Raw genomic sequence first — 24,853 nt, 5'->3', positions numbered from 1 at the left:
TTATTTTCATTTATATAATCTGTTTTTGTATAAACCAAATGGACTCTCCCATGGACTACATAGCACATCGATCCTTTCTGAGTGCAGTGTGCCAATAACCTAATATCCTTGCCATAGGCCTCACATTTTCAAAGTTCCATCACTTTTCAGCATCCTCACCCTGATAAAGCACTCAACACATGTCCTTTTGATGCATCCCCAAACCGTCATGCTAAGTCTCTTCATCTTTGTAATGTACCACACACATGGCTGTGTTCTGAGTATTAAAGAAGATAATCAACCTACAGGAGAGTCTGTTTGTCATAAAGAAACTGTGTGTGTGTGTGTGTGTGTGTGTGTGTGTGTGTGTGTGATTTCTAGTTATCAGCCTCCTGACAACATGACATTCACCATGGACATCTAGATAGAAACCCAAGATTGAAAATTATCAGCTAATACACTTGAGATCCGTGACAGATAAATCAAAGACCTGAGACTTGAGAGTCCATTCATTCAATTCCAAACTCCATGCCTGTCCTCTATACTACATGGCTTCCTATTTAATAACAAAAATTACAAGAGTACATGTACATCTTAGAACCGAAAGACTAAAGACCTCCTAATGTTTAAGTCTCTTTTATGTAAGTGACTTGTGCTAAAATGGTAAAGATTTTTTTTTAAATGTTAATGGCATAAGTTAGTGAGTGAAACTAGTTTGGATCAAAAGTGATTGTGTTATTGACTATACGGAAAGAGAAAGTGAGAAAACATCGCTCCTTATCCAGAGTGAGGCTCACAAATGGGCTGTAACAACTTTCTAAAGGAGCCACATCATGTTTGCTTGCGGGACTCAGGCTTGCTTGGCTGATGTTCTGGTCTCTGCTATTTCCCTTCTTGTTTGGGGGAAAGGGATTTTAAAAAAAATCATTCCTTCTAATTTATAACTTGTTGTACAAAAAAGGAGCCTTTAAATGTTATGAATTTTTAATTTTTTTCATTTAGTTGACTCTCTTGCTGAGAAAAGTGGCTGCCAAAGTGTTGTGCCTAAGCTTCGGCAATAAACACCAGTATCTGGCTCATTAATAATTTATACATAAATAATCAAACAGAAATGATCTGGCAGGTCCCTCAGGTGAGTCACACAGAGTTACAAAAATGCTGCTATGCTTAAATGGGGCAACTTTGAAATAAAATTTTACTCCAAATGTGGTCAGAGAATGTTAGAGATGCATATCTGTCTACATTAGAGATACAAACTTTAATCTTTTGCTTACTATATTGCTCTTTGTTGTTTTTTGTTTGTTTGTTTGTTTTGTTTTGGGGTTTCTTTGTTGCTTTTTAAAGTTGAGAACAGAACCCTAGTGGAAATTTCAATAGGCCACCCATTACATACAGAACCAAGTTTAGATCTCCTGTAGAGTCCATATCCGTGCACCTTGAGAGATATTTAGCAGATAGTTTTTGCTTGGTTTTGCTCAATTCCACTCAGTTGTTTAGTCTTTAGTTGTCACTTTAGATACCACTGTACTATTATTGCTAGCTGTAAAGTGGCTATATTATAAAGTTCCAAATTAGTGGCTTGAAACAACATGAATTTATATTCTTAGACTTCTTTGAGTAAGAAGTTCAACTTGAATCTCCATGAGCGAAATTCAAGGTTTGGAGGAGTGAGAGAGAAGTTTGGAGGTGAGAGAGAAGGGTCCATTTCTGGTATTCTCATACTCTAGAATTTGCCCATGTTCTTATGCTCAGGTCCCCTTCCTCTGTCTTCAAAGCAAACCACAGAGTGCCAAGTCCTCACATGATGCCACTCCAAATTTCTCAAGTGTTCAGCTTACAAGCCATACTCCCAGGAGACTCAGTCATCTTGTTTTAGAGATGTGTCCTTATCTATCTCAATTCCTTCTTTTGTTTGAATTTTACCATGTCTCTTCACATTCATCATAGGGCAAAAACATTAGGGCATAGACCTAGATGGTGATTCAAGAGTCTATTTCCACTGTAATTCACAGAAGCACACTGTGTATTCTCCATCCATTTCCTATTGCTGCCATCCTTTTGAGCTCCTTGGCCCACAGAGTAAAAGTTTTGTGCCATCCTTTCTAAACTGCTTCTTTATTCCAGCTAAATGCCTTTGTTTCTCTCAAAGCCCACCTACCTTCCATGGTCAGTCATGTCCTGCCTTATGCATGGAGTGGTTCTCATTTCACAGTGCTCACGGCTAATCTTGCTCCCTTTTCTTACCATCCATTAAAATTCTATTGTATTGGCAATAGTTGTCTGACTCACGGGGCTCACTGCTCCGTTTGCCCCTTCATGTGTTTGTATTTCCTTTCATGCCTACAGATTTCAGTTTCCTGGAAGCCAAGACTGTGCCCCACCCTTCCTACACTTCTGTTTCTTTCAACTTCCATTTTGAAAAAATGGTATCTTCAGCCTTGTTGTTCTTGAGTAACGTTGACCTTCATGGGCATATTTCACTGTAAGTAATATAATCCTGATATGGCTTATTTATGGGAAAGATTGATCAGACATAGAATTCAAAAGTTGTGCAATGCCCAGAATGATCAACTCTCAGAGTTTGAAACTTGAAGAACTTCAGAATCAGGCAAATCAATAACTGTATGAGAATTAACATGCAAGAAACTTGGTAGTCAGAAAGTCTCAGACTTGGGCCACATCATGTTCTGACTTTGTGAGTGGAGGGTGCTGCTGGTAAGAACACTTGAATCGACATCCAAATAGGACAACCTGCAGTGGTAGAAGATTTCCCCCACAAACAAGGGACTCATGAAAAATTGCTGACTAGACAAATTAATGGTGGGCTGGAACTACATCTAAAATAAGACTTCCACGCTATTTGGAATTAACAACAAAGAACAAATAGGGTGAGTAAGGATGACTCTTGATGTGCTACAGTCAATTTTAAAGTCTTTCCCTCTATTCTCTAAACAAATACCCACCACTCTCGATTTTCTTAAAAAAAGAAAACTAAACAAATAATATGCTAAATAGGAACACTACCAACCACACATACTTACTGCTCAATCATGGTCCAGGCAAGTATCAAAGGATTCTTTTTGACTGTCCCCTAGAGTTGAATTCCATTATTTTTCTTAGGTAATAATAAGGGGCTGAATAATGAGCAACTACCAGAGACTTACCATACCTTCTACTTACTAACAGCAATGGGAAGCAGCAGAGCAATGAGGCACAGGAGACCTGGACATCATTGACATGGGGAAGGAAAAGGCCCTGGGAAGAACCTCTAATATGACACAGACACTGTGGCCTGTGCTGGAAAGCGAGCGTCTAGTAGGAAGTTTGATGCTTGGACAAATGATCCCAATAACACGTGAAAGCTCTCCTAGAACTCCTTATGAATATAAACAGAACTCAGAGAGACCCAGAACCCAGAGGAGGAAAGGGGGGTAGCTTTGGGGAGCTTCTGCAAGAAAGTGGGTCTAGAAGAACAGGTAGAAGCCAGAGGTAGTGGCGCACACTTTTTAATCCAAGCACTCAGGAGGTAGAGGCTTTGGGATCACTAAGTTCGAGGCCAGCCTGATCTAATGAGCAAGTTCCAGACCATCCAATGTCGTACAAAAAAATCCTGCTTTGAAAAAGGAGGAGGAGGAGGAGGAGGAGGAGGAGGAGGAGGAGGAGGAGGAGGAGGAGGAGGAGGAGGAGGAGAATCTTGGACAAGAAACTAGGGCTGAACCTCTGTATCCAGAAGAGAAAGAAGCTATGGTTTGTAGAGTGCTGTAAGCAGCATAGTAGATTTAAAGTATGTAAGTATCAGTGAGAAGCTAAATACGAGACCAGCAGAGATGAGCCTGAAAACAGGTTTTAGCCAGTGGTTAAAGAATTTTAAACGCCACACAGGGATGTATGCCTGTTAATGACAAGGCTGGATTTGCTTGGGAGCTTGGAGGGACGGTATAAACGTTGGATTGCTATGGTAGAGCCAAAGGCAGACTGGGGAGCTGACTATGAGACAGAAAGAAGGAAGTGAAAGGCGTGGGATGAAGTGAGGCTGCAGGGAGGATTGCTGTTCTGGGGGAAGGGACAGATAAGGGCCCATATGGGCCGCCACTCTGAAGAGGCAGTTCTCCCCCTAAGCAGAGACACTCTATTTATCCTCCCATTCTTCTTCCCTCTCTTCCCCCTTCTCTCTCGAGCCTTTTAAAAGTCAGTCCTAAGATGGGACTGTGACTGAGATTTGCATTCACAGCACCTGGCCCTGTGCTGGTTACACAATGAAGCCTCAAAAAGTCATACATTCCTCTCTCTGCTTTTTCCTTCTTTGGACTGGATAACTCTTCTTTTTCTCATAGAGTGACTGGAACTTCTGAGATGGATGTATCGAATAGCAATGGCACACTGACTGTAGGAGAAACTGCAAGACCCAATCGGTTTCTATTCCTTTACTTCATCTCATGACAAGAAGCTGTCCCTAAGAAAACGACCTCACAGGCTGCTAGGCAGATAGCCCAGCTGGTAGCATGCTTAATATATAAGCAAAAGAACCTGAGTTTGAGTTCCTAGCACTTTCATAGGAGCCAGGCACGTGTAACCCCAACTTGGGAGGGGTAAAGACAGGATTCCAGGAGCTCCCTGGACAGCCAGTATAACTGAAAGTAGGGAGCCCCAGATTCAGAGAAAGACCCTGTCTGAAAAAATAATGTGGAAGGTGATGGAGCAGGATACTCTTGTCTACACACACATACACACACACACACACACACACACACACACACACACACACACACACACACACACACAAAAGATAAAAATGTCTTTCCATGAACCACATAGAGTTGGCCTGGCCACAAACCATTCCCATTTCCTCTCACACGGTCCTACAGTTTCAGGTCATAGCTGGACAGTGTGGGCAGCTCATGAGGGTCTAGGCAGAAAGAGGTAAGGTGATGAGCAGCCTGTCTCTGATGGAATAAACAAGGAATGTGATCCTGCTGCTGTCTGCTCCATTTGCCCTGCTCACATCCCAGGTGATGGCCCAGGGGATAGAAGTGAAGAAGAAACCAGAGAATGCAGACACATTGGAAATGACTATAAGCCATCAAACCAGGATTTCCCGGATGAAGGAATGCTCTGGGAAGTGTCCTCAGAGAGAAAAATGAAGGCCTTATGCCATTCTCACAATACATACTTTGCATCAAAGGTAATCTGTAATTTATAAAATTTACTTTTTAAAAAAGGAATAGTCCATTTAGTGTGTGTGTGTGTTCCTGTGTGTACATGTATGAAATACATGAATACAGGAGCCTCAGAGTCCACAAACAAGTGTCTGGATCCTCTGGAACTGGAGTTACAAGTGTCTGTGAGGCACCAGACGTGGGTGCTAGGAACGGAATGGAGATCCTCTGCAAGACAACAAGCGCTCTCAGTGCCAAGACCTCTTTTCAGACCAAAACAATTTACATTTAAAGGGAAGAACTTGTCACAACTTGGTATTCCGATCTTTGGAGTCCCGTCCAGAGGGATAGGCACAGAACCAGCCTGATTCTGCAACGCCGACGCTCATCACTCGAGAGATGTCAAAGTCATCTGCGCATGCCCATATGTGTGCGTGGGGTCACAGTGTGTGAGGGTGCACATGTGTGTGCCTGTGGAGGCCAACAGTCAACTTCAGGTCGTTCTTGAGGAATCACCTGCTTCACCTTTAGAAATGGAACCTTCCACTGGTTCAGGCACTCTAAGCAAGCTAGACTGGCTGGCCAGCAAGTCCCACGGATCCTCCTGGCTCTGCCTACCCAAGTGCTGAGGCTCCAAGCATGTGCCACCATGCTTGGCTGTTTTACATCGGTTATAAGAATTGAACTCAGGTCCTCAGATTTGCAAAGTAAACCTTTTGATTGAAATGCCCCCACCCCACCCCCAATCATTTTACAATTGGTTTTCTGTCAATGCTTGAGTAGATTCTATTATAGTCTGTTTTTAATGCAAATTGAGTTGTCTTTTATCTATTTGAATGGTTATATCATTGAAAAAAGACATTACTAAGCCTATTTCGCATGATTTGTATCTAGGATGCGTGGTTTGTTTGCTGTTGTTTTCTATTGAACTTTATCATAAATGTTTCCCATGATATGTTTTCATAATTAATATGCAAATAGATGTATAGTTTATAATTAATTTCAACTGGGCACAGTGAAGAACTTGAAAACCTCAGCATGCAGGCATCTTTTTTGGTAGAAGTTCAATGAAATCCCCCAAATGTCTTTGTTTTTGCAATCCATAATTTGCAGATTATTAATACAATAAATCCTTGTTGTCTGTGAGAATTGGCATCATACCCATGAACTCCTGTGCAGAGAGCTCACAAACTAAAAAAAAAAAGGGGAAAGAAAAAAAAAAACCCATGTGGTTTCAGTGTATGCTCATTACCTGCTTCTGAAACCACAGTATTTCAGCCTTTTATAGATGTTATAACGGCCTCTGCCGGAAGCAGCTGCAGTCATTAGCCACAGGACAGGTTCAACACACAACCTACAGGAACAGAAGCCTGGACCAGCTCAGGAGATCACTGTCAAGGGTACATTTGTAGCAGGGGAAAAGAACAGATTTGATTCTTGGCTCATTCAGTGAGTGGTTCAGTTTGGTCACAGCATTGTCTAAGTCTAAGGTCATGGGTCACATAAAAGACAGAGCTAGGCCTCAAAGCCAGTGCTAGCATTTTGGGTTATTTGTCCACATTCTCTCTACCTCTTTCCAAACACACACACACACACACACACACACACACACACACACACACACACACACACACACACACACACAATCTCTCTCTCCCTCCCTCTCTCTCTCTCTCTCTTTCCACTCCATCAGGGGCTCTTTGGGGGTATCTGGAGAAGGGACAGCAGAAGAATTAGGTGGCACCTGTTCTGGTATGTCACACCATTGAGCTTCATGGCTGGACATAAAACTAGCAAGCTGATGATTCCATTCCCGAGTTCTTCCTGTCCCACCCTTGGAGGGGAGAGTGGAGCCACATGGAAACCAATTCCAGAAAGCAAAGTGTCTTGATATTGTAATCATGTAAGCCGTAACAAATTCTGCTGGATGGGCTGGGGTTAAAGAGCTGACAGTACCAAACACTGAGACAGAATCGCTGGTGCTTATAGAATTAGGGTTCACCTTTTTGAGAGCGCCTCCCTGCCAAATGACAACCAATATCCCAGTGTCGCTGGAGGGAGCAATGGCGCCCTGCATTTCAGGGAAGATTTAAAATCAAGATCCTAACTGCTCAACATCATTAAAAATCTCCAGGCAGTTTTCATAAGAGGAAGGGGGTGGCTGCCTGAGGTTTTGGCTGACAGTCAACCCAACTAATTACATTCTGTCTACTGTGTCCTCCTGCAGTTTCAATTGGATGTGTTATTTTATTTTATTTTATTTTTACTTCCCGTCCTAATCTGAATGAAGGGATGCTGTGTGTTCCTGAGCAGATACTGCCATTCTTCCTGGTGATGGAGGCTTGGCAGAAAGATTTGCTCTTTCCTCACAGAGAGTTTAGTAGACCTTAAATAATTCTTCCAAGTGATCCTGGTACCATGATGCTTACAGGTAACAATCAATTTTAATGTTATTTCCTCTCATCAAGTATTGACATGAGCAGGAATGTTTCAACCCAGGGTGATGATATCTCACTTAACAGCGTCATACCAGTTGCCTTGAACACTCTTGTCTTTTCCTTGGTTGCAAATATTACCGTTGGCATTACTGGTGTATTACACGAATAAGGCACAAATTTTAAGGCTCAGTTAATGAGAATAAGACACACTGCCCTCTCATCTGCCCATTGGTCCATAGGTAAATCCATCTGTATATCTATCCATTTATTCATCTACCCATCTTGCTGTAAGCCAAATAAAAAGACAGTGGGATTTATTAAAGTGCTGATTTTGTTGTTTGGTAGAATTAGTCTTTGAATGTCACCAGATGTGGCCATCCATACACCATAGACCAACACAGAGTTCTTTGGTGGGAAGTCAGGAAGCAAGGCAAATGATTCTTATTCCTTCCCTTACTCTCCCACCGAGGCTGCCAGCTCTGTGACCTTCAGCACATACTCTTACATCTCCACTAGACACACAGGAAGGAGAAGAAGGGAGGTCTTGAAAATTCTTAGAACCTGCAATTCTTACACCTTCCTCCACGTTTGAGAGGAAGAAATTATAGACTTACACATAAAGCATTAGGAATGAATTTATAAGAAGAATTCCTTTTTTTTTTTCTGAAGAAGAAGAAGGAGGAAGGGAGGGGGAGGGGAGGGGAGGGGAGGGGAGAGAAGAAGAAGAAGAAGAAGAAGAAGAAGAAGAAGAAGAAGAAGAAGAAGAAGAAGAAGAAGGAGAAGGAGAAGGAGAAGGAGAAGGAGAAGGAGAAGGAGAAGGAGAAGGAGAAGGAGAAGGAGAAGGAGAAGGAGAAGGAGAAGGAGAAGGAGAAGGAGAAGGAGAAGGAGAAGGAGAAGGAGAAGGAGAAGGAGAAGGAGAAGGAGAAAGAAGGAGAAGGAGAAGGAGAAGGAGAAGGAGAAGGAGAAGGAGAAGTTGTTCAAGAGGTGTTTGTTTCTGTTTGTTTGCTTGTTGGTTTTTGTTTTTGTTTTCTGGAGAGATGTCTCAATGGTTAGGAGAGCTTCATGAAGACTGAGGTTCAGACCTAGCGCCCATGTAAAAACCCAGACACCGTAGCACCTTCTTCTGCATCCTGTGCATGTACAAGTATACTCCTTATACTCACACATGGATATGTATACATTTATGCATGTGCAGATATGTTTATTTATTTGTGCACATATACTTAAATGATTTTACATATTCCTTTTTCAGCTTAACTGACATACTTTAAAAGACCTCCAACTAGTAATTTTTAAAGGGCTATGCAACAGGCAAGGCAAGATCCTGACTCTATGGTAATTTATATGATTCTTATTGCGTGCGAACTTGCCTGGAATTCTTGTTAGCTCATCTCTGTCTCAGTTCTTGTTCTGTTGCTGGGAACCCAGGGCTGCAGCTACTCTTATAAAACAAGCACTTAATTGGCGGGGCTTGCTTACAGTTTCAGAGGTCTAGTCCATTTTCATCGTGATAGGGAACATGATGGTATGCAGGCAGGCATGGTGCTGGAGGGGTCACTCAGAGCTTTTCATCCTGATCCTCTGGCAATAGGCAGAGAGAGAGAGAGAGAGAGAGAGAGAGAGAGAGAGAGAGAGAGAGAGAGAGAGAGAGCGAGCCTCTAAGTCTACCCCTTCTTCAAGAAAACCACACCTCCTAACTCTTCCAAAGAGTTGCCAACTGAGGGAGTAAGCATGCAAATACAGGAGACTCTGAGGGACATTCTTATTCAAACAACGACATTGTTTTAGGGATGAAGTTAAGAGGGTCATTTGAAGGTCTAGTGGCCCACAATAGAAAAGGGAGAAAGCTTGGATTTCATTGAGAGTTCAAAAGCCTGAACTCCTCACTCCTGGGAATGCTACCTTCCCAAGGACTTGTGCTTAAAACATGTCTCATGCCTTAATACTTGTGCATTACCATAGTAGTCAACAGTGTAATCCCCTCTCACTACTTCCTTATATGAAGATTTCGAAAAGGAGAGAACTAAGATTGTCTTTTGCATGTTAAGCTATTAGTCTACACTTGGAAAATCAAAGCAGAGCTATCCTGAATTGTTTGGAAAGCAATCCCTTTATTTTGTTTTTGTTTGTTTGTTTGTTTATTTATTTTGTTTTCACCCACATCGATCTGGTATTTTAATCATTTCTCAATAGGTGAGTCTCCCTTGCCTTCTGGCTTTCCACATACTTAGTGCTTCCTGGGCTGCATGCCAGAAGACAGCTTACTACCTTAAGGACAACTTCTCTTAAGGAAGAGAGTATCAGATACAAAGAATGATATTTACCCTGGAAACAGTGGTAGTGTATTCCTGAGTAGAATATTACCAAGATGAAGCTAAAGGAGAGAATTCCATGGAACTGAATTCTATCTGACCAAGTGCAACCAATGCATATATTCTTAAAGTATGGATCGCTCAGATATCTCAGATTTAAAGTAGTCCGTCTTTTGGACATATATCCATCACCCTAATTAGTTTAAGCCCACTTGATTGCCTTTTGATGATGACCATCTGGCCCATCATCATCATACCTACAGGGGAAATACGTTTTCTTTTTTTTTTTTTTTTTTTTTTTTGAAATACGTTTTCTAGATGATGGCTCCACTTTTCATCGTATACCAATTTCTGGAGTACTTCAAAAACTGCCAAGATCTGTACTCCTGTGACTGTCATTGACACTAGCACACATCAGTAAAGCTGCTCAATTTCTGAGACCTAAGCCTGAGAGTCACAGCTGATCCCACCGCAAGATCAGCGCGTATTCTTCCCCCAGCCCCTGACCATTTAAACAGCTTCAGGACATGTATCTGTTCCTTCAACACTGTACACAGTGTCTTGTGAGCCCCGGGTCTGTGATAGGCATATATGCGTGGTTCCAGAGGAGGGAGACAAGAAGTTTGACTTTTAGTCTCAGCTTCATACCTCTAGGTACCCCAAGCTGTGGTTCTCAGGGAGGGATGAGCTGAGATTGCTGACTTATTCTTCCAGTGCCCCTGGTACTCATGGTCACATGAGTATCTCCATTTGCAAAGCAAAAAGAAGTATAAAATATGAAATTGCCACAAAACAAGAAGTGTGGAATTTGTACTGATTGGGGTGTGGTAAATGTCAAAATATTAAGTCTCCCAAGGGAGCAAGCAGTCTCCTCTGGAATTCTTGCCAGGCTACTAATGAGCACACACTGCTAAGGCTGTGTGCAAGGCTCAGGGTAGAATTCCCCATGCTTTCTCTCGGGCTGAACATCTTTGGGTTTGAAAATTCAGACATCACGGTATCAGTAACAAAGTAAGCTCTAGAACAAAGTCTCAGAGGATCTGAGATGGTTCTGGTTCATTGTAAAGAAGGAAATGAATAGATGGAAATTTCCCCAAAACTTCACGGAGCCCAGCTACTGTGTGGAATACACACAGAATTGAGACTTCAGAAAAGACAGGAAAATACCAATAAGAGCACTTTCTGTTATGTTAATATGTTCTAAGGAAGGAAATGTGTTCTTGAATTAGTAGAAGTAACCTGTTGGTATGTCTCTATTAGGTCAATCTTAGCACAAGTTAGAAATTATAATATTAACCAACTAGCAAGATGGTTTGCACTGACCTAACCAGTCAGTACTTGCGAAGTCTGCAGATGTAGGTCTGAGCTGGTAGCTGGGCAAGATACAACTGTGATGCTTGCCTGAAATTTCTTTAGGTCTAGTAAAATAAAGCTACATGCAAGAAACATCCAGAAAATGAAACTACTAGACCCAAGATGAGGTTACATCAGCGATTCTCATGCAATTTTGCCTCTGAAGTGATAAGATTGTGCCTGGAGCATAGGGCGTTTATGAGAGAGGGTTTGCTGCTGGCATTGGTGGGATGCTACCAAGCATCCTACAATGCACAGACAGCTTTCACCACGAGGGACAGTCTGGCCCCAAAAGAAGTAAAGTGGAGTCTAAGATTGCACTGCTAGAGGATGGCTTTGCAGTGGGGAAACTCAGCTCTGGCACTGGGAGTAAAGGGGCCGGGGCACGAGGGCAGAGAGGAAACCCGGAAAAGGGAATTTGAAGACAAGAGAGAAAAGTTGTGGCGATCTGTTTGTCCACGCTTCTCACCACTAGCATCCCCGGCTGCTGTCTGCTTAGTCTTCCCTCTTGTGCAGTTATCAAGGCCAGATTAATACTTAAATAAAGAGTTATTTTTGTTAGGGCCTTGGGAGTGAGTCCTTTACAGGATTTCAGTCATGAGTTCTGGCTCCAATGTTTCAGAGTTGGTCCTTTTTTTAAGGATAATGAAACTGAATTTTGGGAAGGTAGTCTTTCCCCAAATCACACAGCTGGTAGATGTTGAAACTGCATTTTTTAATCCACGTACTAAGATTTGAACCATTACGTTCTGCCCTCTCTTTCTCCTGGGGGCCTTTTTCCATGCAAAGAGATCAGATTTTGTTCAGGTACCTTCTGCAGTGAAGTAATGAAGTGTGTCCTTGTCGAACCCCTTGTTCAGTGCTATCCAGGGGACAGCAGGTACATCTAGAAAATCCCAGAGAAGAGAGCTTGTCACCTTCTCTCTTCTGACTCCAGAGTCATTCCTCTTTAGTTCCAAAAGGAAAAAAAAAATAGAAGGGCAGGGTGTTTTCTCTTCTCTGGATCACAATCCTTAATAAAAAGAATTAGACTATGGAATTTAAAATCAGAGCTTGAAGAACAGTAGGCAAAGTAAATTTCAGACTATTAAAAAACAAATAGAGCCGGGCATGGTGGCACATGCCTTTAATCCCAGCACCAGCATTTGGGAGGCAGAGGCAGGCAGATTTTTGAGTTTGAGGCCAGCCTGGTCTACAGAGTGAGTTCCAGGACAGCCAGGGCTACACAGAGAAACCCTGTCTTGAAAAACAAACAAACAAACAAACAAACAAACAAACAAAAACCAATGTTCTACCTTACAATGGAATTATTCCTTTTGTTTGTTTGCTTTAACTACGGGTTTTCTCTTTGTAGCCCTGGCTGTCCTGAAGTTCCCTCTGGAGATTCAGCTGAACTTGAATTCAGATATCGGCTGCCTCCTAAGCACTGGGGCTAAAGGCATGCACCAGCAGGCCCAGTTTACAGTGGAATTATTCCTAAGAGGTTACATTAGAAAGTGTTTATATGGGATGTCACCACAATATGCTGTTCATTCAAAATAGAAATCCATTGCTGACCAATGCAGGCAGCATATCCTACCTTGTTAGAATAAAATGATGTTTTTATTCACACACAAAAATATCAGAACAATCCAACTTGGTCTTGTCAATAGCAGAGGTGGAGTTTCAGTCTCACAAGGTGAATTTTTTTTAAAAGGTGGGGGAAGAAAAAAAGAAAAAGAAAATTCAAAGGTCCTCTCTTCAGGCCTTTGGAGATCATGTACAGGATCAGCGCAGAACAGGGCTGCATGACAGGGAAAAGTGTCTCCAGAGGGCTCAGCCCTAATTTGTCACTGAACACAAATCATCTACTCACCATCTACTCCCTCTCTGCAAACAGCAGTAAAGGAAAGAGGACTCTCAAAAATCCTCCCCTTCTACCTGTCTCAAAGGAGCCAGCATCCTTCTCTTTTACCTTGTAGTGTGCTTAAATGAATGGTGATCCGCCTCCCGGAAATTTCAAAGGCAACAAGTAGATAAAAGAGATGCTTCAAAAGCGAATCTGCCCTCCTACAGGCAACGAGTTTGCAGCGTTATCCCTTTTATTCAAAGGCATTAAAAAACAACCATACATTTATTTTCTTTAAGTATCTAGCAGCAGATAGTATCCCGAATACCAAAGGGAATTTGAGGTATGATAGTCTAGTTTCTGCCTTCAGGCAGTTAACACAAAGTAGTTGGAGTGTAAATATGCTCCTGTGTGTGATGCTTTCAGGGGAGAAACCCCAGAGGCCAGGTGAGGAAGCATTTATACCTGCTTTGAAAACAGCCTTGGCTTCTCAAGGAGGAGAGCATGCTTCAAACAGGGAGGCTAAGAAGATGAAGGGGAATCTAGGGAGGGGGAGGATACAGAAAGGAGCAGCATTGGGCGTAGGGAAGGAATATAGTCTCTGAAGCATGGCAGGGCGATCAAAGAAAAGGACGTTTGGCCAAGAAAAAGACCCCCAAACAAGAGGATTGGGCCCCAAGTATCACGCGGCAGCGCACTAGTCACCTCACGTGCGTGGTCTCAGTCCTTACCAAAGCACAATTTGCAGTTTAGCCCATTGAGGCCAACTGGCTGCCATGACATGATCTCAAGAGCTACAACTCCCAGGAGCTCAACTCTAAGTACTATGTACTCCAACGTCAGCGTCCATCGTCTTCTACCAGTTCCAAAAGAGCCATCTTGAGCATGTGTGTGCTTGTGTGTGTATGTGCATGCCTGGGGGTGGGGTGGGGGGGGAGGGAGGGGGGAGGAGGAGGGAGAGGGAGAGAGATGAGAGGTTGCATGGAAGATAATCAGGGATTACATATTTTTCTAGATACAGAAACCAAAGGTCCTTGTTGGCATTCCTTCTATGCTCCCCTCAACTGGTACCTAGCAACAGCCAGGTAAGCCTGGCTTGCTATAAAACGGACTGGTTGGCCTCTCTCTCTCTCTCTCTCTCTCTCTGCCCCTCTTCTTCCTCTCTCCCCCTCCCATGCCCCAAATAAACTTTATTCTGTACCACACCTGTCGTATGACGTACCTTTCTGGGAGGGATGCCTCAGCCTGCGCCTACTGAGGGACCCCCTGCCACCTCATTCTCTAAAACATATCCTTAGTTTTATAAAACACATCAGTCCCGTCCGATCAAACCTAGAGATGATGGCTGGTCGATAACATACAAATATGGTCTGGTCTTCAAAATCAACCACTGAAAGTTATATTTTATGATCTTGTCCCCACAAGTTGTCAGAAGTGTAGTCTCTGTGCAGAAAAGCCAATCAGCTGAGCTAGTAATTCTTTTCATCTCAGTCCTTTGAACCCTGAATTAGGAAAGGAAAGCTTTAGCCTTCGAAGAGCTCACTACTCATGGTGCTGGAAGAGCTCCCAGAACATGATACTGGACCTCTATGAGAGGAAGACGTTTGATAACCCTACTACTTTCTACCGTCCCCCCTTCCCCCATCTCCATCCATCCTATCTTTCCCCTCTATCCTTCTCCTCCCCCTTCCTCCCCTCCCTCCCCCTCCCTCCTCCTCCCTTCCCCTCCCCATCCCCCCTCCCTTCGGCTTTCTACTTGCTTGCTTGTTCTTATCCCTATCACTGAATATACCCTACACGTTGGACTATTGGGTCAGGACACATATTTTCCACCCTCCTTCCTATGAGTCTTCTCTTTTAGTTGACCAGCCCAGTCTGTAGGAAACACAAGCATCTTTTCCCAAAGTCTTTAGAACCACTTTGGTTTCCTCTCATGGCTCACTTATCTCCCCTGCCTGTTTTATTGGATAAAAATCATGTGAAGCTAGGAGTCAACTGTGGATGCCTGCATAAGACCTACACGAGAAACTGAGACCTTTAGCACTCCATCAGAAGACTCACAAGGCCCTACCCTCCTTGAGGAGATATTAACAATCAGTGGTTGCCAGTGGTGGTATTTTATTTAGTAGTGTAGCCATTGGTTAAGTTGCTGATGATCCAGTAAATAATCCCTATTCATGTTCATAGAGAGAATCCTATTAAACTAAGAGAGAAAAAAATAGGAGAACTTACTTGGGGTCAGCAGGAAGCAGTCAGGAGAAGGCAACGGGGCAGATAGGATCATGGTACATTGTGTGTGTACTGTCTGATTTTGTGTGTCAACTTGACACAAGCTGGAATTATCCCAGAGAAAGGAGCCTCCCTTGAGGAAATGAGATCCAGCTATAAAGCATTTTCTCAATTACTGATCAAGTGGGGAGGGCCCATTGTGGGTGATACCATCTCTGGACTGGTAGTCTTGGGTTCTATAAGCAAGCTGAGCAAACCAGGGGAAGCAAGCCAGTAAGGAACATCCCTCCATGGCCTCTGCATCAACTCCTGCTTCCTGACCTGCTTGAGTTTCAGTCCTTATTTCCTTTGGTGATGAACAGCAATGTGGAAATGTAAGCTGAATAAACCCTTTCCTCCCCAACTTGCTTCTTGGTCATGATGTTTGTGCAGGAATAGAAACTCTGACTAAGATAGTGTGTACATTTGTACTTGTCAAAAATGTTAAACTCAGCCAAAAATCTTTTTGCTAATAATATGATTGAGTAATATAATTGAAGTTATTTATACAAAGAAAAAGCAGGGGCTTGAGAGATTGCTCAGTGGTTAAGAACAATGGCTGATCTTCCACATGGCAGCCTATGACTCCTTCTAACTCCAGTTCCAGGGGGATTGGGGCTTTCTTCTATGCTCCATGGGCATCAGGCACATGTGTGGCACACATGCATACATGCAGACATTCATACACATAAAATAATAAAAATAAATAAATAGAAAGAAAAAAGAGACATAAACATAAGAGAGAGGGAGAGAGAGAGAGAGAGAGAGAGAGAGAGAGAGAGAGAGAGAGAGAGCGAGCTCAGAGGCCAAGTCTTTATTCTCGTCTCTCTCAAGACAACAATTCTCTTGTATTTAGCATACATGATATTTAAATATGAATGAAACCTTCTTGTGTACAGATAAGTAAAAAATGTAGGCCTATGGTCCACATGAACATTTGGGCATTATCTTAGTAGTCATTTGAGTTTGGGGAAGGAAATCTTCACCTAACTGCAAACTGACGGAATTTGTTACAACGACACAGAGATGTCACAAAGAGCCTTGATGCAGGAAGCACAGCCAGTCCTCAGGAGCCTGAACTGGGACCTGGAGAACCATCAGGAGCTAAAGCAGTGTCTCTCCCAGTCTTGCTTTTCTCTCCAGGGCCACATGATCCACCATCTGCTCCCTTCTCTTGCTCCTCTTGCCAGACGCTCTCTCTGCACCAAGTTTTCATGGGCCAGGAATCACCATGACCTCTAGTCTCTTGTCTCATAGTTCAACTTAAAAAAATAAAGAGAGAAAGAGAGAGAGAGAGAGAGAGAGAGAGAGAGAGAGAGAGAGAGAGATTCTAAATGGTACAAGTCATGAATCAGGTGTCTGGCCCTGGTCCCAAAAACTATTTCCAAGAAGAATTTGAAATCTCTTGGTGAAACAAAACAAGATAGGAACCCAGTACTTCAGCCATGCAGGAAGCTTGCCTGGGAACAGTTATAAAGACAAATGTGTGTGTGTGTGTGTGTGTGTGTGTGTGTGTGTGTGTGTGTGTGTGTGTACACTGTATATTATGGTTAATCATATTAATTACAAGGTATATGTGTGTGCATGTGTGTGTGCATGTGTATGTATATCTGTATGTGCATGCGTGTGAGTGTGTTTGTGAGTGTGCTGGTATGTGTGTTTATGAGTAGACATCTGTTAGTGTCCACATGAACAAATGGACAAGCTAATCCTTAAAGTATTAGTGCCTACATTTCATGCTGAAGGAAAATGAGAAATGAGTTTGTTTCCCAGTGGTAAAATAAAAGCAAGACAAACATTTTGGAGACTTGTAAGGACAGGGAGATGAAAATAGACAGAATACAGGATTCAATAGAAAAGCACACACTTTGAAAGTGTTTTTTAGGAAAGAGACTACTGACATCTATATACAGGGCAGGCAGGATCTGGAAGCCACGGAGAGTAAGGAGCCCATTTAGAGTTTGGATTTTATAATCTTCTGTTCATGATCCAGAGCCAGACCACAAAAGTTTAAAGAGTGTGGGCTAAGTGGCCCTCACTCAGAATGCAGCGTTTTGTTGGAGATATTTAGAGATTGAAAGCAGAAGCAGCAAGTCTGCTGTGTAATATTTACTGATTTGAACAGCTCTACACTACAGACATCTTACACATAAATTTAACTATTATTGTGTTGCCCTTTTCCAAAAAAAGGGTAAAGTAGATTTGTAGGAGCGCTTAACACATGTAAATCCCCCACCTCTTTAAAACGAAGCACATTGTATTAAAGAGCTACATAAATTTTACAAGTATTCTGTCCTTTTGAGAACATAGCACTGTTTTCTTTCTTGGGGCGCAATTAAAGCGATGCCTCTTTGCAAGCCAGCTTTGGTGAGCTGTGATTGAAGCAGTCTCACAGAGGGTAGTGTTTCATGCTCTGAGAATATGGTGGGCGAAATGCAGAGGGTCCAGGCTGGAGCACTTTAAGGGATCTGTCAGCTGACTGTTTCATTGGCCACCGCAGCCTCCTTTGAACTTTATTCACTTACTGTGTTTTCTTCTTCTCTTAAGACTGGCTTCAAAAGATGAGCCAAAGCAGGATTTCTTTAAACAGTGAATAGTCAGTGCAACCAACTGGTGCTTACGAAAGAACGCTCACACTGATAACGGTGGAATCTCAAATGTTGTATTTATTCCCCTGCCAAAGAACACCCCAGGCAGAGATGTATGAGTTTTGTCTAGTCTCTCCCTAGTGTGTTTACTCAAACTTAGTCCTGAAAGAAAGGAAGGAAGGATGTTATTCTCAAATTAAAAGTTATTCATACCAAAGGATTTTTTTTTAATTGCACATAGGATACTAAAGGTACTTTGTGCCACAAATTAATGACAAACAATTTTAATCAAATATTTTTGTACACTGTCATGACCCTGTAAGATCAGTCAGAAGAGGGACAAAGCAGCGATCTGAGAGTCTTAACTAATCAGACTTAGAAAATAGCATTGTAAGTTGGTTCTAGTTAGGCAAAGAAGAATCTGGAATGCAACTCTCTTTAAATTCGATTATTTCACCCGTGCTGTGTGACATCCGTGTCTCCCAGGAGGGCAAATATTATGAAATCGTGACTTTGAAATATGCTTCCATAATAGTATCCAAGAATGTGATTTTTGCCGAGTGCACAGTACTCCATCATTTGCCTTTGTCATGGTTTGTGCTCACCGATCTTTCACCTATCATAAGTAACTCTTTGGTTAACATGCCTACAGATAAGTTCTATCTGTGAAACTTGGTTCCCTGGCTCTAGTCTCCCTTTGGACCAATCAATCCACTCCTCCCCTGCCTTCGGCAGATCTCTCTTTGGAAACAGCACCATTGCCCCAAACAGTCATCAGATGTTCTGGCTGTGCTCAAACCCCGGACCATCTAACTCTAATCTCCTGTTTCCCCCAGGATCTCCCAAGGCTCTACCTCCTGACGTTTGACTGCATCTAACAGTTGGTTTCTAGACTAGCATCCAAATCACTTTCCCTCAGGCACAGAGGAACTGGTAGGGAGAAGATGCCACCAGAGTCCTTTCTGAGTGAATTTTACAGCTAAAATCAACAGAGACGCTGTTCTCTGTTGGATGACTGTGGTGCGCATATAGAACGGTTAGAAGCTGTAACATCAGATATGGTTTTTTTGTTGTTTGGACTATGTAAAAATTGGAAGTGTAACTGGAGAAGGAACAGATACAGAAAGGAAGAGGAGGAGGAAGGGGGCTAGATAGACTGGCAGGCATCATAATAGACATTGCAGGGAAGAGAGGGAGAATCAGGCTGCCTTGCCTGGGTGGGTAAATGGCACAGGTCAGAAGCCAGGAAGTAGAAGAGGAGATCCAAGTCCTGGGAAGTACTTGAACTAAGAAACTGGTTCTCTTCATCGCTTCATAGCTTGTCAGCTATGCCAACCTCTGAGCTGGACCAGAGTGAGCCACATATGTGGATGGATACATGCTACACCAGTGTATAGATGTATAGAAAAAGATTATTAGGCATGTTTTATCAACATTAGACCATCCCCGTGGATATTCTAATGACACTGCACATGTAGTGATAGAGAGCCAATTGCATTGCTGAAACTCTTCCCTGGAATACTTCTCCATGGGTTGGGAGGGACTCTCTGACCCATTGCTTAAAAGGCAGAAGGTTTTCCCCAAGAACATACTACTGAGACTCTATAAATGGTCTCTAAACAACCATCAGAAGAAACTGTAAACACTATATTCTGACTGGTTAAGGGGGATATAACAGTTGGCAGTCAGAGTTGAAGGTGTTCAGAGTGAAGATATCTGGGTACTGTTACCTTATGCTTCTAGACTTGTATGGTGCCACAGTCTTCTTTTCTAAACAGACTAAGACCGCAGAAATTAAAGAAGGAACCAACTCGGAAGCTTGTTGTGTGCATTGTTTTTCTCATTGACAAGAACATCATCCTGAAAGGACGTCTTTGGGTTCATCGCTTACAAAAGAGTATACTCCATCATGATGAGAAGGCACAGTAGCGGGAGGATGGGTGACTCGTCATCTTGCATCTGTAGTCAGAAGCAGAAGCAGATCGACCCTGGTATTCATCTGCCTGCCTTTCCCAACCCTTTTATTCAGACTGGGAATCCAGCTCATGGTATGGCAGCCTCCACATTCAGGGTAGATCTTCTCTCACCATTATAGATCTCTGGAAATGCCTTCACAGACATACCCAGAGGGAATACTAAATCCAGTCAAGTTGTCAATGAAAGGTAATGCTAACAAGTCCATCCCTTAACTGGAATCCCAAATACATTTGCTTTAGCTCATATAACATTTTATCCCTGTTCCTCAATGGCTCCTGTCAGTCTCATAACACAGAAATGCATTTGGCCCAACTGTAAGGATATCTAAAGCCTTAAAGGTCATAAGATTGTTTGTTATACACGGTACAAGGGCCCAAAGACTCTTTTATGAGTGAAGGAATTCTCTTAACTGTGAGACTTTGTAAAATTAAAAAAAAAATTAGCAGACCATAAACTTCTAAAGTCACAAAATGAAATTTCCGTTCCATACAGGCAAGATAATGCGAAGCAAGGAACATGAGATCAAAATAAGACAGACAGACAGTAGGACAAAAAAAACAAAAACAAAACAAAACAAAAATAAAACCAAAATCAAAACCCCACATCTGACTCCTGAGGCAATAATTTGTGATCCAACAGCCTTGGGTTGAACCATCTTTTCAGTTCCTCTACCAGAATCCAGTCAGTCCATCTTTGGTGGCTGCATCTACCCAGTGTCTGCAGCTTTCCTTGGTAAATCTTCCACTGTCTTGGACTCTCCAACATCCTGAAATCACCAGTGTGAAGCTTCCTCTTCCCCTGCATTGCTTTGTGATAGGTAGGTTCATCTACAATGGACTTCCAGGGCTGCATTGTGGAGAATCTGAGCCTGCCACTCACAGCCTGGCTTCAGCAGCCTTCTGGGACCTTTGCTTCAAGCTTCCATCACCCCTGCATCGCCATGCTGCCTCCCTGAAAAACTTGTGTAATGGAGATGATGCTGCCAAACTCTGTTGCCAGCCTGAGATGTAGTCTGGACTCATTCTTCCATAGGTCTAGTGGCCTCGATGTGTATTGGTGGCCAAAGCTGGGGAAATACTTCTCCGAGGAAGTGTTTTCTTTTTCTTGCCTAACTTGCCATTTTCATGTCTTTCTGCTCTATCTACTATTTCTCACTGTAAATCTTGATAGGACAAAAGAGCTGCAACAACTCCATAGCCTGAATGGACTTTTGTCTTGAGATTTCCTCTGTCAAGCAACTTAGTTCATCACTTCTGAATTCAACCTCACTTATATTCTCCGGCTGTTAAAAGAATGTGGGCTGTTGAGATAATGCGGGTAGAATCTTTGCCAGAGAGTAACATGAATGGCCACTAGTCGACCTCTCGGTACAGACCTGGTTCCCTCTCTGAAAACCGATGGGTGGAGACTTCACTATCCCAGATTCTATTATCATCCTTACCTCCCACATCCCCACCATTGATGTCTGCTTACAGCCCTTAGGGCTTCTGAATCTTCAATACCCAGTCTCTTCTACTTTCTTCTTTCTGGTTGCAAAGCCCATGAACCACACAGGCAGGCTGATAAGAAGACAGTATGAGATTGTGGCTCTAATCTTCTCAGTTTGTTACTTTTCTTCTTGATGTGATCAAATAACCATTAAAAAAATGAAATGTATAGGGGGAGGTTTTGTCTGATGTGTTAAGAGAGGATATGGTTCTTTACGGCAGGAAGATCTGCTATCAGGAGTGGAAGGTCCTTCCTGTGTAAAGTCTCTTCATGTCCACAAACACAAGCCAGGGAGACACAAAGGCTGGTGCTCATATGAATTTGTCCTCCTCCCTCTTTTAACTCGGTGTGGGAATATAGCCCATGTGATGCTTCCACCCACGATCAGGGCTCTTATCTCAGTGAAACCTCTGAGGATAAATTTAGTCACATTGGCAATGACAGTGAGTTTTCTAACCTGCTTAGAACCCTTCTTATGTTAGAACCTCTGTGTGTGACATTGTTCTCTGCTCAGTTTTCTGGGGTTCATTCCCCATCTCTCCTGATATTTTTCTTTCGAGGACTAATATTTTCTACTTCCACCTAAACCATCATCTCTGCTACTTTGAGCCCTCTACAGGGGGATTAACGAGAACTAGATACTCAATCTATCCATAAGCTAATAGAGTCCTTGTAATGATAGGTAGTGCAGATCATCACATTCCTGGCTGGCATTTATAGGCAGGCCTATCTGGACAAAGGAATTTGTGAAATGAACACTGACCATGCATGCAGATTCACTCCTCCTGTTACTTCCTCTGAAAGACCTATGTCAGGAAGTTCAAATAAGATCTCTGCACGGTTACAATTAGGTGCTATTCTTCAGCACTTAAATTAGCTTTCAACAGGCACTCATGAGTTTGACGAGAACTCGTTCTAGACTTTAGCAAATGCAGAAATGAAAAGACAGAGTCTATCAAAGGTCCAGGCTCAGGAAGCAGGTGAAGGCCAGTTGAATGGCAGATAGACCTCTGAACTCGGGGCTTGATTGACTGCCCAACATTCAACATTTTCAGCCAAGGGGTGAAAAGAAGAAAACGTATTTGGCAGCTTAAATCGGATAATTTTTTAAAGGTATGTTGAATATAAACTCCCAGGTTTCGTCCATCTGTTTAAACTTAGGCAGAAGCACGTCAGTCTCACTCAAACGGCCCAGGCTACGTGATGAATATGCTTTTGAAATGAACGCTTTCAGCTGGTTCCTTTTATGAAATGTGCACAAAGATGTGTACTGTGGCAGTGGGGTTGGCCTTGTAAGACATCTGGCCGCAACATGGGCCTCATTAAGTTACACCTGTAAGTGCAGGCTCGTTTTTTATACCAGTAATATTAATAATAAAGGGCTCATTGAGTAGGATTATTAATGGTGCCAGGTGGAGGATGTGGTATTAGTTACAGCCTGGTAGGAGATTGGTTAATGTCTCCTCCCGCCAACGTTTCTGGTTTCATGTTTACAGACAGAATACTCCAGATGATGGCTGGCAACGTAGTCCATTGAGAAAATGAATTCCTCATCTTTCCCATCAGCAAGAACATCTATAATGGTTACTGGAAAATTTGAATGAATCTGCTTTCTAATTTCGAGCTTACATTCTCTCTCAAGAGCAGGTTAGGTGTTTACCGATTAATTCAAGGAAAACTGGAAGAAGTCAGCCTCAGAATACTACTTTCCCTAACTTGGACTTCCATTGCACATTTTCAGTGCCAGCCGCTTCCCATCACTTCTTATCTGGTGGGACATTCATCTCTGCTTTTCTCCCTGTGGTCATAAACTGCAAATTGAAGGAAAAGGGGGAGAAGAAGAAGAAGAAGAAAAGAAGAAGAAGAAGAAGAAGAAAAGAAGAAGAAGAAGAAGAAGAAGAAGAAGAAGAAGAAGAAGAAGAAGAAGAAGAAGAGAAGGAGGAGGAGGAGGAGGAGGAGGAGGAGGAGGAGGAAGAAGAAAAAGAAATTCAAAACCTTCCCTTTTTTCTGTGGAATGTTTGCCCCTGCTGTTTAACTATGCAGGACTTGTAACAGAAGGAAATAGATGCTCGAAGTAGGGCACTTTTTAATGTGTATTACTACAGGTGTTAGAGAGTCTGGTAAAGTCAAAGGATTGTTTGATTTGGCAACCAGATTCCCAGACTTAGAATATCAATTCACACTTTAGCTTCAGATTACATGCAAGTAGAGTAAGAATTTAAATTTAACAAGGCAATTGTTGAACGTTAGTTAAATTGCCTTTGAGTAATAAAAACCCAACTGATTGTTAAGAGCGAGCTTATAAAAAAGCATAATAGGAAAAAATGTCTTTTATGTATCTTTAGCCATTCATAAATACACACACATAAACTTTGCACAAACAGCAAACTGGTGACTGCTTTAAAATATATTTGTGTTGCTCTTGACAGTTTAAAAGTGAGTTTTCACATACATTGATAGCTCTGTAAAGTATTGTACAGAGACAAAGAAAATGAGAGTTCAAAGCAACAATTCCGGAATACAGCTTGTGAGTGGCCTCTACAGCAAAAAAAAAAAAAAAAAAAAAAAAAAAAAAAAAAAAAAAAAAAAACCAAAAAACCTGTGCCCGTGGAATCTAAACTTTTATGCCTGTTTCCCGATCTGACATCTGTTTTTCCTTTCTCAGCCAATTAACTCCCTCCAAGAAACGCCAAAAAGCCAGCCATATCTTCTTAATTTGGATGATTTTCATTGAGTTAATGAAGAGTAGAGACCAGGAACCTGAAAGAAGCTGGAGTGTACAATTCTGTTTCCACATCACTCAAGTCAGTCAGAACTAATCTAAGATGACGGGAGTCAGAGAGTCAGAACTGTGGTTAGCTCCAGGTACAGGGCACTGGCTGAGATTGTGGGGGAACATTCTGAGGTGTGGAAATCCTAAACTGTGTAGCAAAGGCAAAGCCTTGTTCATGTGAAAGGTGAAAGGGCACATGGTATTTGGAGGGTTAACTGTACCTGTATCATAGGCCAATAAGTAATTAACTTGGTAGCTTATAGATATGGCTTCATGGAGGAGCATCTGTCTAGCGTAGGTAAAGGTCTTTAATGCAGTGGTTCTCCACATTCCTAATGCTGCAACCCTTTAACATAGCTCCTCGTGTGGAGGTGACTCCCAGCCATAAATTATTTTGTTGCTACTTCATGACTATAATTTTGTTGCTTTTATGACTCATAACGTAAATATCTGATTTGCAGGACATCTTACAGGCAAACTTCAAAGGGGTCACAACCCACAGGTTAAGAACCATTGTTTTAACATCTTAGGGTTAAAAGAGTTACACTGATTCTTAGAGCCCTATAAAGTTTTCTTCCCCATTATCTATTCTAATGGTTCCCAGTTATTTCTCCTACCATTTGTGACAGCATTTTAGAACTGTCTGCATTCAGGACTGACTCTTTAAGGGCAGAAGTCATTCATTCCTTTTGT

The 24,853-nt window shown here is 42.3% G+C and overlaps 1 long non-coding RNA gene across 1 annotated transcript in view, besides 1 other annotated feature; it reads left to right on the top strand.

Annotated features, from left to right (window-relative positions):
• 4930546C10Rik (RIKEN cDNA 4930546C10 gene) overlaps positions 1–24,853 on the top strand; it is a 62,042-nt gene that overhangs the window by 17,869 nt on the left and 19,320 nt on the right. The gene's annotated exons all lie outside the window — the stretch shown is intronic.
• Positions 21,819–24,331: an enhancer, noted in NCBI's record as "VISTA enhancer mm708". NCBI's record gives its function as "enhancer in: limb[6/6]" and the evidence as "EXISTENCE:transgenic organism evidence [ECO:0001131][PMID:17130149]".

Source organism: Mus musculus, chromosome 18 (genome assembly GCF_000001635.26).
Source record: "Mus musculus strain C57BL/6J chromosome 18, GRCm38.p6 C57BL/6J".
Taxonomy (NCBI): Eukaryota; Metazoa; Chordata; class Mammalia; order Rodentia; family Muridae; genus Mus; species Mus musculus.
The sequence above is the reverse complement of the archived record's forward strand: the minus strand, read 5'-3'. Positions and strand labels throughout refer to the sequence as shown.